Source organism: Diceros bicornis, chromosome 3, assembly GCF_020826845.1.
Source record: "Diceros bicornis minor isolate mBicDic1 chromosome 3, mDicBic1.mat.cur, whole genome shotgun sequence".
NCBI lineage: Eukaryota > Metazoa > Chordata > Mammalia > Perissodactyla > Rhinocerotidae > Diceros > Diceros bicornis.
In genome coordinates, this window is record NC_080742.1 from 13,249,955 (window position 1) to 13,264,155 (window position 14,201).

Genomic DNA, 14,201 nt, shown 5'->3' on the forward strand with positions numbered 1-14,201 from the left:
TAAAATTAGAATGCTACTATAATTACACGTGCACAATGAAGAATTTCCACCTGAAGGCTTGCAAAGGGCTAGAGCCCTTCAAACACATTTGTGAAGCCAATAGATGGAAGAAGATAAAAGGCAGGGTTTTCCTCTCTAGATGTTGCCATCACTCCTTCAGTCTAATTTCTGTGGGACACCAGGGCAGTGTGCAGAATTCGGTGGAAGCATTAGTGTGGTTACACTGTGATCTTCGCTTTGTAAAACATTATGCTTTTTTCAAAACCTTTGCTAACGTTTCCCATGCACCATGGATGTTGCATAGTTCAGGGGAGGCAATTTAAAAGATGTCATATTCTCCCAGGTTTGTACAGGGCAGGACTGAATAAATAAGTCATTCAGTGCTGCTTTGGATCTTTGTTCAGTCGGGTTTGTCCTTGTAACATGTCATGGACACTGAGTTGCCCATGTTCTATTTCCAAAGGGCTCGTTGCAAATCCTTTTCGAAGCTGTCATTTGAATCACTGCTCATGAGAGCAGCATTTATAATGGCCACGTTGTCCAGACTGTCTAAATGCTGCATCGTTGAATTTTCTATGTGTTTGCCGACTTTGAAAGGCCTCCTGTTGTCCGCTTCCGCTGATTGTTGCTATCTGACCCATTCAGTTAGGGCCTGGAGCCCCCACTGTCAGGATGGCTTGGAGGCAGGCACTGTCTGAGTGAGAAGAATGCTTGGTGGGAGTGGTCAGGCTTTTAGCAGAATGGCTTGCTGTATCTTTGTTGTGAAAATGAGGAAGGGAGGAATTCTAGGCCATTTTTTCTCACTGGCTATACAAGCTTTGTCATTTTCTCCCACTCTGTTGTTTCAAACCACATCCACCTCTAACTGGGCTTTCTGACACCCTTCATCTCTGGGAGGTTGAAAACAGTCCTCTGGAAATAGGATCTCACCATCTATGTCCTCAGATGCTCTAGACACGATGTGCCCCACAGTGGGTGTGGCAGGTTAAAGATGACTGCAGATTCTTTGCCATTCCTCTCCTCGAGAGGTGGCATCTATGTTCCCCTCCCCTTCAATCTCAGGTTTAAGCATATAGGCAGTTTATTTATTATTGTGGTAAAAAATACATAAAATAAGATTTACAATCTTAACCTTTTAAAATGTACAGTTCAGTAATGTTAAGTATATTCACATTGTTGTGAAACAGATCTCCAGAACTTTTCCAACTTGCAAATTTGAAACTCGATAGCTACCTAACAACACTTTTCTTTTCTCTCTCCCCCCATCCCTTAGTAACCTCATTCTGCTTTCTGTTTCTATGAATTTGATGACTTTAGATAGCTCCTATAAGTGGAATCATGCAGTATTTGTCTTTTTGTGACTGGCATATTTCACTTGGCATAACGTCCTCAAGGTTCATTCATGTTGTAGCATGTGAAAGGATTTCCTTCCTTTTTATGGCTGAAGGATATTCCATTGTATAGATATAGCACATTTTATTTATCCATTTATCCATCAATGGACATTTGGGTTGTTTCCATCTCTTGGCTACTGCGAATAATGCTGCTACGTACATGGGTGTAAAAACATCTCTTTGAGAGCCTGCTTTCAGTTCTTTTGGCTGTATACCCAGAAGTGGGATGGTTGGATCATATGGTAGTTCTAGTTTTAATTTTTTGAGGAACTGCCATACTGTTTTCTATTGCACCATTTTACAATCCCACCAACAGTGCAAAGAGTTCCAATTTCTTCACATCTCTCTACCATTTGTTATTTTCTGGTTTTTTTTGGTAGTAGCCATCCTAATGGGTGTGAGGTGATATCTCATTGTGGTTTTGATTTGCATTTCTCTGATGAGTAGTGATGCTGAGCATCTTTTGAGAATTGGCAGTTTCTGATTCCCCTGCTGGAGTGACCACATGGAGAAGCCTTGGTTGTACTTTGCAGTACGTGGAGAGCAGGAAGGGCCCAGCTGAGCCCAGCTTTCTAGCTATCCCTGCCAAGGGGCCCACATGTGAGTGAAGCCATCTTGGACCCTCCAGACCACTCAGCCACCTGCTGAATTCCACCAAGTGACCCTGGTTGATGCTACATGGAGCAGAAGAATTGCCCATCTAATCCCTTCCCAAATTCCTGATCCACACAACTGTGAGATATAATAAACATAGTTGTTAGGAGCCATCCTACTGGGTGTGAGCTTTTTCAACAAACTTGACAAAGTTTTAAGCCACTAAGTTTTGGGATAGTTTGTTATGCAGCAATAGATAACTGGAACAGTGGGCAAATGCCCTTTCTCCGACTGTGGTTTAGATTGGCTGTATTAAATATACTGTAAATGACATGTGTGGCTGGACAGTTGGCACAGTGCTCAGAGGTGAGAAAGAGTGCCGCCATCTTTGACTTGTATTTTCCTTCCTGATACATAATTTCTAGATGAGCAATACCTGAAACCCCAACCTCCACTTACTGGTCTATCCATATTCTCTCTTTGGCCCATCATTGGTTAGTGTCTCAAGTGGTCTAACTGTAGGGGGGTTGAATCTGTGCTGAAAATAAATGCATGCTCAAGATACTTTTGGGCTGAATTAAGGTCTAACACTGATTTTGGTTGCAGATTGATTAACACTGGCTTCATAGTTGATTAGAAGGTCTGAATTTGTTGTTCTTATTTGTTGTGTAATTGGCCAGTAGGTTGATGAAAATTAGGGTATATTCCCATTGCTAATCTTTACTTGCATGCCACCCTCCCACTCATCAGTCCCCGTCAGCACACTCTCTGGCTGCAGTGATGCAAGAAGACAGCTGGATAGGAAGCTGCACCCTCGTTACCAGCCTTTCTATGTTCTCTACTGTCTCCTTATCCTAACCAGCAAGGCAACACCAGTACTTCTTTCTGGGGTTTATAATTTAGTTTGCATCCAAATTCTCAGTTGCTCACAGCCCACACTTTTCAAGGGGCCTGAGCTAATGCGTGTGACCACATCTGCTTGGTGCTGAGGCAGAGGGATGGGGAGTGGGGAGAAGGGAAAGAGGGACAAAGTATTATAATCTTTGGGTCTTTTCAGGTAGGAGCAGTGTCTGTGTTTACATTTTTAGAACAGAAAACAAGATCTAAAAGAGAAATAACTTACTCCCAAAGACCTCCATCACTCTATCTGTCATAGCTCATTTTGGTTTCTTTCTATCATATTACAGTTTATTTGCTTCATAGCACTACTCTTGATCTGTAACTATCTCATGTATTTTCTTGTCTTCTCCCCCATCAGAATGTGAGCTCCAGGCCATCAGGACCTCGTCTGTCTTGTTCACCAGTGACCCCCCCCCCCAGCTCCTAGGTCAGAGACTGATCTATGGCAGGTAGTCATTAAGTACTTGCTGAACAAGTGGAAGAATTAAGAAATAGAAGAGAGTCTCCCTCTCCCCACCAATAATTCACTAGGTCAGTGCTTCTCAAACTTCAATATGCTGAATCACCTGAGTATCTCGTTGAAAATGCAGATTTTGATTCAGTAGATCGAGGGTTAAGCCTGAGAATTTGCATTTCTAGCAATGTCCCAGGTGTCCTGCTGGTACCACACTCTGAGAAGCAAGGCATTGGACTGAGCTCCCCGAGGCAGAGACTGTCCTCTTCGTCTTTGTATTCCCAGCTTAATGAGGTGCTCAAAAGTTGTTTGTTGAATGAATGAATGAAACCAAACCAGGCACAGGAATCTATGAAAAACCTTGCAAAGCAAATCTCGAGAGACTGGTAGAGGACTCAGCGACCTGCAACCTCATTGTGGAATTTTAGGGGCTTTCAATTGCTTCCACCTCCACTAAGGAGCTGGGCAGAGGATGCAGAAGTGGGGGTGGGGTTCTCTCATCCGGAGCCACAGACAGAGGAAGTTCTATCACTTGGTTGTAACAATAATTTTTTTTTTTTTTTTAGTACAAATATGTGGAGAGGTAACTGGGAAATGAGACAGGCCTAATACATTTTCTTTCCTCCTTTCTTCCCCTAGGTTCTTCTTCTTTTAAAGAAAGATCTTTATATTCTCTGCCTTTCTCCCTCTCTTTTTCTCTCTCTGTCTCCTCCTACCTCCCTTTTGATCTGACATGCTGATTTTAACAAACGAGAGTTGGAGGATAATTGCTACAACTGTTCTTCTGGCCACTCATGTGGATCTTCTTGGCTGAACGGGGACAGAAAATGGCCTAAGAATCAGGTCCTGAAACTTTGTGCTACTCCTGCATGCAACGGACAATTAGCCTTGGACACTGGTTACAACACCTTCTCAAGTGATCTTTTCTAGAAAGTAAGTAATTCATGAGAAGGAATTGTGATCGTCAATTCATGAACATCTCTTTTCCCTTCTTCCTCGTCTTGTCCCCATTAAGGAAGACTGTAGAATCTATTCAAGGCAAGAAAAGAGGCACAATTACTTGGTAGGCTTTCCCCAGGCACATTGAGAAAAGAACGTTGGTGCTGTTTTATTAATCCCAACAATATTGACTGTCCACTTTTAACACGCAGCCGTTCCATATTTTACACAGGTTGAAAGGCTTTTATTAATGAATCCCGAAAAACATACCTCTGGCAGAGTGAGAGGGTAGCACCCTCTCATTTCTTTTTTATTTCTTTTTATTTCTTTTTATTTTTTATTTTTTTTAAAGATTTTATTTATTTTTATTTTTTCCCCCCAAAGCCCTAGTAGATAGTTGTATGTCATAGCTGCACATCCTTCTAGTTGCTGTATGTGGGACGCGGCCATGAGGCCGGAGAAGTGGTGCTCGCCCGGGATCCGAACCCGGGCCGCCAGCAGCGGAGCGCAAGCACTTAACCGCTAAGCCACAGGGCCGGCCCTTGCGCCCTCATTTCTTAGTGCATTTCACAAGAGCTAATACATTGGGAGTCAATCTTAATGTGCCTTCCCCACTGTAGCGACTTCTATGCACTCTTCTGAAATTCTTCATAAATGTTTTGCCTTCCCATTTCATGAACTAGCTCACGACTAATGCTTCACTATGTAGTCATGACATTCGTTTAAAAATATAAATAAAAGCAAAAACAAATTGGGTATTACCACACATGAAATTGCAAATCAGAGAACCCAAATACGTGTTGGCTTCTTAAAATAATAAATTCCTCTCTGTGTGTTGACATTGAATATTCCACCTCACACATCTTCCTCTAAGCTTCTTCTCCTTCCTGGAGGGGAAAGACTACCGATGACAATTTGTATCATTTCTCTATTCCTTGCTTCTGTCCATACTTCTCTGCAGGAGATATGCTCTCTCTCTCTCTCTCTCTCAACAAGGTCTACCTCACAGGCTTTCTCTTCTTCTCCAAACACTATCTTCAGAGTCAACTGGCCTTCCTTGATAATACAAGTTTCCTGCTTTTCTTGGAGACATATAGATTCTTGGTTAAATGTATGTGTTCTGGAGCCATTTTCTCTGGCTTTGAATCCTAATTCCAGCACTCACTGGATGGTTAACTCTAGAGAAGTTTTTTTAACATGTCTGTGTTTCATTTGAAAGATGGGGGTACCCCCTTCCCAAGGCTGTCCTGAAGATTGATTGAGATGATGTTTGTAAGGTGTTTATGACATAATGAGCAAACCTGGCAAATAGAAAGAGCTCAATAAATGTTGACGGGTTTTTTTTTTTTTTTTTAATGCAGAATAGTGTAAGTAGTGCTATGTCATTCCAGAAATATCACATATATACCAACCATATATACCAACCAACAGTAAATCATGTAAGCATTTACTTTTCCCTGAGAGAGGATGGCCAATAGTTCAGATTGGGGACACTGGAGACAGACTGGGTGTGAACTACAACTCTGCCACTTATTAGCTCTGCGTCCTTGGGCACGTTACTGGGCCTAGTTTCCTCATGCGTAAAATGGGGATAAGACTAGCCTTGCTCATACACCTGTTGCGAGCATTAAGTAAGTTAATACGTAGCAAGTACTATAATATGTTAACTATTCCTGTTGTTGAAATGATTGTTATCATTTGAAGTTAGATTTTTACCTTGATGTTGTAAGGACAAATAAAAAGTAAAAATAAGAGGCTTAATTCTCCCTGTTGAAAATAAGGGAAGAGACACCCCGCCTTTTTCCTAGAGCATTTAGAAATCTTGTAATTGTAAATTTTCTGTTTCTTTGAAATGTGTGTAAATCTTTTTAGAAACTAAATAAGGCTCTTGACAGCTTTATGACCCAGGAATGTCTTTCTCAAGGGCCTGGGAGCGGCTCTTTGAAATGTAAACATCAAGGGAGATAGCACCCCATCTCCCGGTTTCTGTGGCGGCCTAACTTCAGGGGGCAACTTGCTCCAAGTTGCAAAACCACCTCTGTCATAAAGATAGGAGTTTATTTTTCCTTTGTATAAAACCAATTAACTAACAGATGGTCATCCTCAATTAACCCAGTAAATCTAGGGTGAACTATCTGTAATAAATGGTGCTGTCAAGTCCTCTTGAGACCAGTTATGCTTACCCTGAAAACATGTATGCATTGGGTTGTCTCTGCTTGGCTATGTAAGAGTGAGATTTCCTTCTGTCTTTGCAATCTCTTAGCAGATGGCCTGTGATGGGCATCACATTCTGGTTTAATCCTTATTCAATAATAAAACTCTTTTCTTTTTCTACTACCTTTATGGAGAGGTTTTCTGGGTTGGGGAAGATTTTTTTTAAATTATATTTCCAGAACAACATATATTGATATATCTGTATTTGTGCATCTAATTGCTTTATTTAATGTCTGTCCTCTTTTAGCACAGAATTTACAATAGTGAAGGGACTATCTTTTGAAAATTTCTCAGAGAGCACTAGAATCAATGTTATTAATAAGCAGATTACTAAAAACCACGTATAAAAACCCAACTGATGCTCCCCGTTCTTCTTCCTAACTACTCGACAAGCTTCTGTGAAATTCCAGTAAGGCACAGCTCCATAAAACCATCAACTCTGTCCTCCAGGAAGTGGTAAGACTTTTGTTTCTTAGGATATCGACCTACGGTCTTGAGTGAGACTTTAGCAGGCAGAGGGTTCAGGACCACCAGCACCACATGCTTTTATAACCACAAATGTAATAGTCCTGGTTCTAATTGTCTGAATGGGTGTTTGTTGTAATGAAATAAGACATTCAAGTATGAGGCATGCTTCCTCTCTAGACCAAAGGGAAGTGGACTGCAGAGTCCAGAAGGCAATTTATAACCAAGATGTAATCAACACACACACACACACACACACGCACACTCCACAGCCCCGGTTAGAGAAGTAACCAAGAATGAATGCATTTAGTACATGTGTAATCCATCACTGACCGGCTGACATGGGTTAGCCACAAATGACACAGTGGTAAGGGAGAGCCAGAGACCAGCTGAATTACGGAATTTTAGGGCTTTCTAAAATGCAGAAGTGAATAGATTGTTCTTCAGCTTATAACTTTTTAGAGGCAACTCTTTGCTATCTAGTAAGTGCAGTTGCTCAGCACAGCCCACGAGGCCTTCCTTGGTCTTCTCGCCTCCCTACCCCAGCCTCTCCACAGGGGTTCCCCATTTCAGACTGTGTTCCGGCCTCCTGAATGTGACCTGTAGGTCTTGAAGTGACCCCTCTAGGTCTTTGCCCCTTCTGTGGAAATGCCCTTCCTCCAGTTTTCTAACTGCTGAACGCCCTCTCATATTTCATATCTCATCTCAAGACTTCCTGGGAAGGCAGTTCCTGAACGCTCCCTTCCCTCTTTTGGGTCCCCATTTTGCCCCAATCATCGCTTATCAGAGCCTGCCTAGTCCTTCTAGACAGTGAACTCTTCCAGTGCAGAGGCCACTTCTGATAAGCCTCTCTGTCCTGAGCACCTGGAGCAGGGACCAGCATATAGTAGCTGCTTAACAAACCTCTGGTGTTTCTTGAAATGAGCCGTAGGCATTGTTATGGGACTGAATCGTGTCCCCAAAATTCATATATTGAAGCCTTAACCTCCAAATGTGACTGTATTTGGAGATAGGGCCTTTAAGGAGGTCATAAGGGTAGGGCCCTAATCCAATAGGACTGGTGTCCTTATAAGAAAAGGAAGTGACATCAGGGGTGTGCCTGCATGGAAAAAAGGCCATGTGAGGACACAGCAAGAAGATGGCCATCTGCAAGCCCGAGAGAGAGGCTTCTGGTGAAGTCAGACCTGCCCACATCTTGATCCTGGACTTCCAGTCTCCAGAACTGTGAGAAAATATATTTCTGTTGTTTAAGCCACCCAGTCTGTGGTATTTGGTTACGGCAGCCCTGGCAGATTAACACGAGTATCAACTATGTCAACCTTTTTTTTTTTTTGCAGGTAAGCACCCTGAGGCCCAGCAGATGAAATGTGCCTAAAGTCATCCAGCTAGTAAGCTGAAGTGTTGGATTAGAATTCTTCTGATGTAGATTGATGTTTTTTTCCCACTAGTTTCTCATTATTTTTTTATGTTGTAAAACTTTTTTCAAGTGAATCTTTTCAGAACTCCAGTTCTATATATGAAACAGAATTGAGCACAGCTGCCGCAATCAAGCTCAGACCCCCACCCTGCCCAGGCCTTCCTCTCTTCCCCTGCCCCTCCTCCATACTGCAGCTCTGTGGCTCTCCCAGGATTCATGGAACCCAGTTTGAAAACTACCGCGGTACCCCACGCTGCCTCCTCCATACAATATCACAAATCTTCTCAATTTACCACGTTTCCCCACACTGATGTAAAATATTAGAAACCTTTTGTGAAGTAGGAAAGCCAATGGGGTCAGCAGAGGATAAGGTAAGATGGCCTGGAGGATAGATAATTAGGATTTCAGAGGAGGAAAGGTCAGTGCAGTTGATCCGACTCTGTCCTGGGGAGATGATAAAGAAGACTTCAACAGATACAGCAGAATCATCCAGAAACCAGATATGTCCCAAGCCTGGTCTGGGAACCATTTTATAAGTCAGCAAATATCCAAAATATATGCATGGCTCCATTCCGAGGTGGATTGAAATTTCAACAAAGCTACTTCAGTGATGACCAGGAGCAGAAAATTCTATGGGCTTAGGGATGCTTGCCTCAGAAACCAGGCTGTGTGAATACTGAATGGCCAAGGACAGCGCTTTTCCAGGTGTGGTCCTGGACCTTCCTGGATCTCAATCACCTGGGTGTTTGTGAATGTGCAGATTCCAGGATCCCAGCTGGACCTGCTGAATCAGTGTCAAGGTCCCCAAATGTTCATTCAAGTTTGAGATTATTAGCACCTGAGCTTTGGAATCAGCCAGATGAACGTTTGAGTCCTGAGTTGGCCAACTCCAAATGTGGCCAAGTCATTTTATTTGCTATAGCTTTGGCTTTCTCATCTGTAAAATGGACATAATAACTACTTTACAGGGTTGTTTTGAGGAATCAAAGTCAGCATTTAACACTTATTCTCCCTGGGGAGAGACAAAGAGGAGATGAAAGAGAGTGTAATTGAGCAAAGCAGTTTCTAAAACCTCCCCGTGAAGTCTTTCCTATCTTGACAAATAATAAAATAAGAAACCCATACAGTTTCTTAGTGCTTATTTGGAGTTAAGCACGTTAAAATAATTCTTGAAGGTTTTATAGGCACCAAGGATGACATCCAAGTACTGGAGATACAAGTCCATTTAGGGTAAGCCTTTGGCTGGAAGGCAGAAGAAAGGCGCTAACGGACATAACCCCAGGAAAGGGTGGTTTGCTGTTTTATGGATGTGGTCATACTCTGAGTCAAATCACGTACCCAGTCAGGACAGCTCCCAAAAAGCTGAGAAATCAGCTGTGATTCTTGTTCCCTGTAAGACTACTGGCTGAGATTTTAAGGTTTCTCTACAATGATAATAGCTCTCTCTCCTGAGCACTGACTGTATGCCAGGCATCGAGCCAAGTACTTTACATACAATATACTGTTCAATCCCCACAAATATCCCTAAGTGACAGATAATATCATTAATTCCATTTTACCAATGACAAAACGAATTCCATGATTATGATTCTGAGTAGTATCTGTAAGGATCACAAAGAGCAAAGGCAAACAAGGTCTGGCTCTGCTGTTTTCTTTTTTTTTTTTTTCTTTTATAATTTTTATTTATTTATTTATTTTCCCCCTGAAGCCCCAGTAGATAGTTGTATGTCATCGCTGCACATCCCTCTAGCTGCTGCATGTGGGACGCGGCCCCAGCACGGCTGGAGAAGCGGTGCCTCGGCGCGTGCCCGGGATCCAAATCCGGGCCGCCAGCAGCGGAGCGCGCGCACCCAACAGCTAAGCCACTGGGCCGGCCCATCTGCTGTTTTCTTGAGCATTCTACTTTGATATTCCTCCCCTAGACAAGCCTGGCTCTTGAGATAGTCTTGCCTGTCACTCTCCTCCTTTTTCTGCTCAGCACAGACAGGACTGAGGTCTCAATTCCGGGTTGTGAGCTTGAAGCCCAATGAATGGCATTCAATAAATGTTTGTAAAAAAAAAATGCTCTGAATAAACCGTGATAACAATAGAACAAAGTTGTACACATTAGGTTGTTTATCACAGCAAAAAATCGACAGTAACCTTAATGTCCCAATTAAGAGATTGGATAAATAAATTGTGGTACTTTCATACAGCCATTTAAAATGAGTGTAGATCTATATTAAATGAGTGACATTCATGACATTAAATGAAAATATCAGGTTATTAAACAGTATGTATAGTGTAATCTTAATTTTGAAAATGAAATATGTTTATATATACACAGAGCAAAACATGGAAGGATCTACCCCCATCATATTCTACTTAAGCTCTGAATGATATAGGATGTTTTTCATTTTCTGTATGGTCTGATTTTTCTTTTTCTTTTTTTTTTTTTACAGTGAGCTGAGCATGCATTACTTTTATAACTAGAAAAAAAGTTCTATTATTATTTTGAAAATTAAATGCCTTGGAAAGAAAAGGAAATTAAACATTCTACCATCTTCAATGTCCTCGTGGATTTGTGTTTGTCTCTCTAAGATGGTGATTAGGAGATGGTCTGAAGACTGAGTACACCAAAGGGATAGCCATGTATGTATTTCTAAGCATCTCTTTTGCCTCCTCCACATATACTCAATACACTCCTCAATATATCACTCAATCTATTCTTGTAGAATGAATGAGCACTGAAAAGAAAATCTGTGATCGAAATGCAAAGTATTGTAAAAGAAGAACACTCTCATAAGGACTGGAAGAAGTCGTAACAGTGGAAAAGAATAACTTGCAATTTCTTTTTCTTAGATTCCTGGTAGCAGGATTAACTTGTGTTCAAAGTGATTCAATGAGTCCAGTAGATCCTAGAATCAAGGCAGAGCAGAGCGGGAGTTATTTAAGTCACTGTAAGAGCTGTCCCTAACAGACGTTTCCCATCAACCTGTCTACATCCTATCTCTTTTCTTCATTATTGCTGCCTTTGGTGGCTGTCACAGATAGGAGGGCTGAATAACGCTCCCCATAGCACATGCCATTTCTCCCTAGTCCATTGCTTCTTCACTGTAATAGGACATTCTTCTTCCACAGATAGGGAACAGACTTCTGGTTCTTAGAGAGGCTTCCCAACCTCCAACCAGGCTTCGATGATTTTACTTGTGATTCAGGGAAATGGCTCTTGGCCAATACAAGAGAACACCAATTCAGGGACCATGCAAAACAGACTCTTAATTTGACGATTGGATGTCTCTGATATGAGAGGAAAGTTGGGATGCAAGTATGTGACACCCAGAGCAGCAGAAAGCCTCAACAGATTTGTCCTGACAGCTGCAATAGGTTCTTCAGCAGCCATGGTAGAAACAGAAATCATCTATCATGGAACAGAAAAAAAAAAAAAAACATTCAATGACCACCTTTTCTGGTCCACGGCAGGCAGGGTGTGAGGTGAACAGGGGCGTTGATGGTGAGCTTCCTGGCGCCTCGTCCTGCCTATTCTCATCAGCCTGTGAGGCGGGGAAGCACAGCAACACCCCCACAAGCCTTCTGGGAGCCACATTCCATCTCTATTTCAGGTAAACAGACAGACAAAGGAACAAAGTGCAAAGGTGTCCTCACTGTCCACCTAAACCTGGTTGGCTGCTGAAAGCGGTTTTGGCAGAGCCTGGCTTCCCTGCTGTTTCTTTCTGTGGCCTCTGGCCTGAAATCATTTCCTTCCTGCTAGCAGTTTATCTCAGCTCTGGGCACTGAGGTTTCCACCAGGCAAGTGTTCCGGACCCGCTGAGGGGGAGGGACTGACTGTCAGCTCACAAGGGACCAACACACAGCCCATTTAGCTGCTTAGTTTCAGCCCTTACGTGTAAACATCAAGCCAGGAGCTTTGGGGCAGGGCTCCTGTTTGAGGCAGCGATTGGACCTTCTTTTCCTGAGCTCTATGGGGAGTTGTAAGGCAAGGGAGGGAGGGGATGGAGCACGGATTAGGAAGATGAGCAGGCCTAATGATCTCGTGACATTACACTGCGGAGCTATACATATTCCTCTTAGATGTTTCCTGACCCCAAGGACTGAATGAGGAGAGAAGAGAGAAGAAAAGAACACCTCTAGGAAATTAATTAGAATCGCTCCTTAATGGCAAAAACTGATTGCACTTACATAATTTTTGAGATGGGAACAATTTACCAGGTAGAGTGTGGCAGACTGAATTTTTTAATTTCTATTTTGTCAAGGCAATATGTGCATATTGTTAAAAGAAATCAAACCACATGAGTGACCTTGTGATGAAAAGAGCCACCCCACTTCCTCCCGTCTCATACTCAGTCTTCCTCCCCTGAGACAATCTCTTTTAACAGTTTCCAGTTTTATTGCAGCAGCTACTTTAATAGTTGAAATAATATACTAACATTCCCCTGTTTATTAATTTATCAGTTTTAGACAATATCTATTGTCTCCTCTAGAAAAGTGAAGATTTGCCTCCGTTCCTCCTCACCTGCTTTCTTTCCCAATTTTGAGTTGTTGCCTTGATGCGTGTAACTAATATGTATACTTTTGCCTCTTTTTCTTGTTCCGTTTCTGACTTTAGTCAGACTCAGTTTGTCTCTATTTGAGGAGAAGCTATCATGTGACTGTTCCTTTTCCTTCTACCTTTTTACCTCTGACTCTTTGATGTAAGCTCGACTTTTCAAAAGTCAACATAGAGATTTTCAGCAGATTAATCAATGAAAATAATTCAGAGAGGAACCTACCCTCTTCCTTTTCCTCGAAAACTGAGACATCCCAAATATCCAAATATTCTTTGAGAATGCTTTCCAAACATTATCAAGGGTAGTTGAAGGCCTCTGCCTTCTACATGCCTACACATGGTTGTTGGTGCATTGTTCACACACATAACGATGAGTACATTGGAGTATCATGTGTCTATTCACAGAGGTATCTTCCCTACTGGCGTTGTGTGAGCCTTAAAGACAAGAACTGGGCATTTCATTTCTGCATCCTCATGTCCCAGCAGAATGCCTGGTGCACAGTAGGCCCTCAATGTCTGTTTGCTGTGGAAGGTATGTACTTCTCTATTATATATTTTTATATAATTAGACTGTTTACTGTTTGAAAGGGTGAGGTGTCTTAAAAAATATGCCTGAATGTGAAAAAAATTCATTGATGTTGTGTCTCTAATATTCTGGTCCCCTAAGTGAGCATGTATGCATGTGCACACGTGTCTGAGGTTCTTGGTCTTGGAAAGAGTGGTCAGAGTGGCTCTAGGAAGGAGGATCAGCCCACAGCAGGTAGCTGCCCTTCTGAAGGCAACCCCAGAGGAAGTGCCGGCTTCCAGAAGGAAAGGCAGGGCTGCTTTCTCCAGTCAGGTACTCCAGTCAGATCTTTCCTTTGTAACTTGTTCTGATTCTCAGGCTGTTGAGAGTTGTCACAAACAAAACCCAAACTGAACTCAGAAAGCACCCCCCAACAGATGCAGTCCACTCAACCTGAACCAAAATGACCTGCTTCCAAACACATCTCCAAGATTTCCGTTCTCACTGAAAACTCTTCAGAGTTCTCCTGTTAAGCTCGGTTCATACACAAGATGACTTTACGGGAGAACATTCATTTTTAGGAAACGCTTTTTGGAAAACTCAGTACTCATAGCAGAGACTGTTGGTTCTCTCCACTTTTCCCCAGAGTTTTACCATTTAAGCCCCTGCATCTTTTTCCCAGAGGACTTTCTCTAGACAAGAGCTCTCTCTCTGCTTACCCACAGGGCAGACTGGAAGTGCCACGGAATCAGTGTCCCCTATCCCCAGCAGTC

General features: G+C 42.4%; 1 long non-coding RNA gene across 1 annotated transcript in view; it reads left to right on the forward strand.

Moving 5' to 3' along the window:
• LOC131393234 (uncharacterized) overlaps positions 1 to 10,012 on the forward strand; it is a 30,336-nt gene extending 20,324 nt beyond the window's left edge. Inside the window, exon 3 of the long non-coding RNA XR_009215911.1 lies at positions 8,298 to 10,012. This is a non-coding gene — a long non-coding RNA (uncharacterized LOC131393234). The remainder of the gene's footprint in view (positions 1 to 8,297) is intronic.
• Positions 10,013 to 14,201: the final 4,189 nt, after the last annotated feature.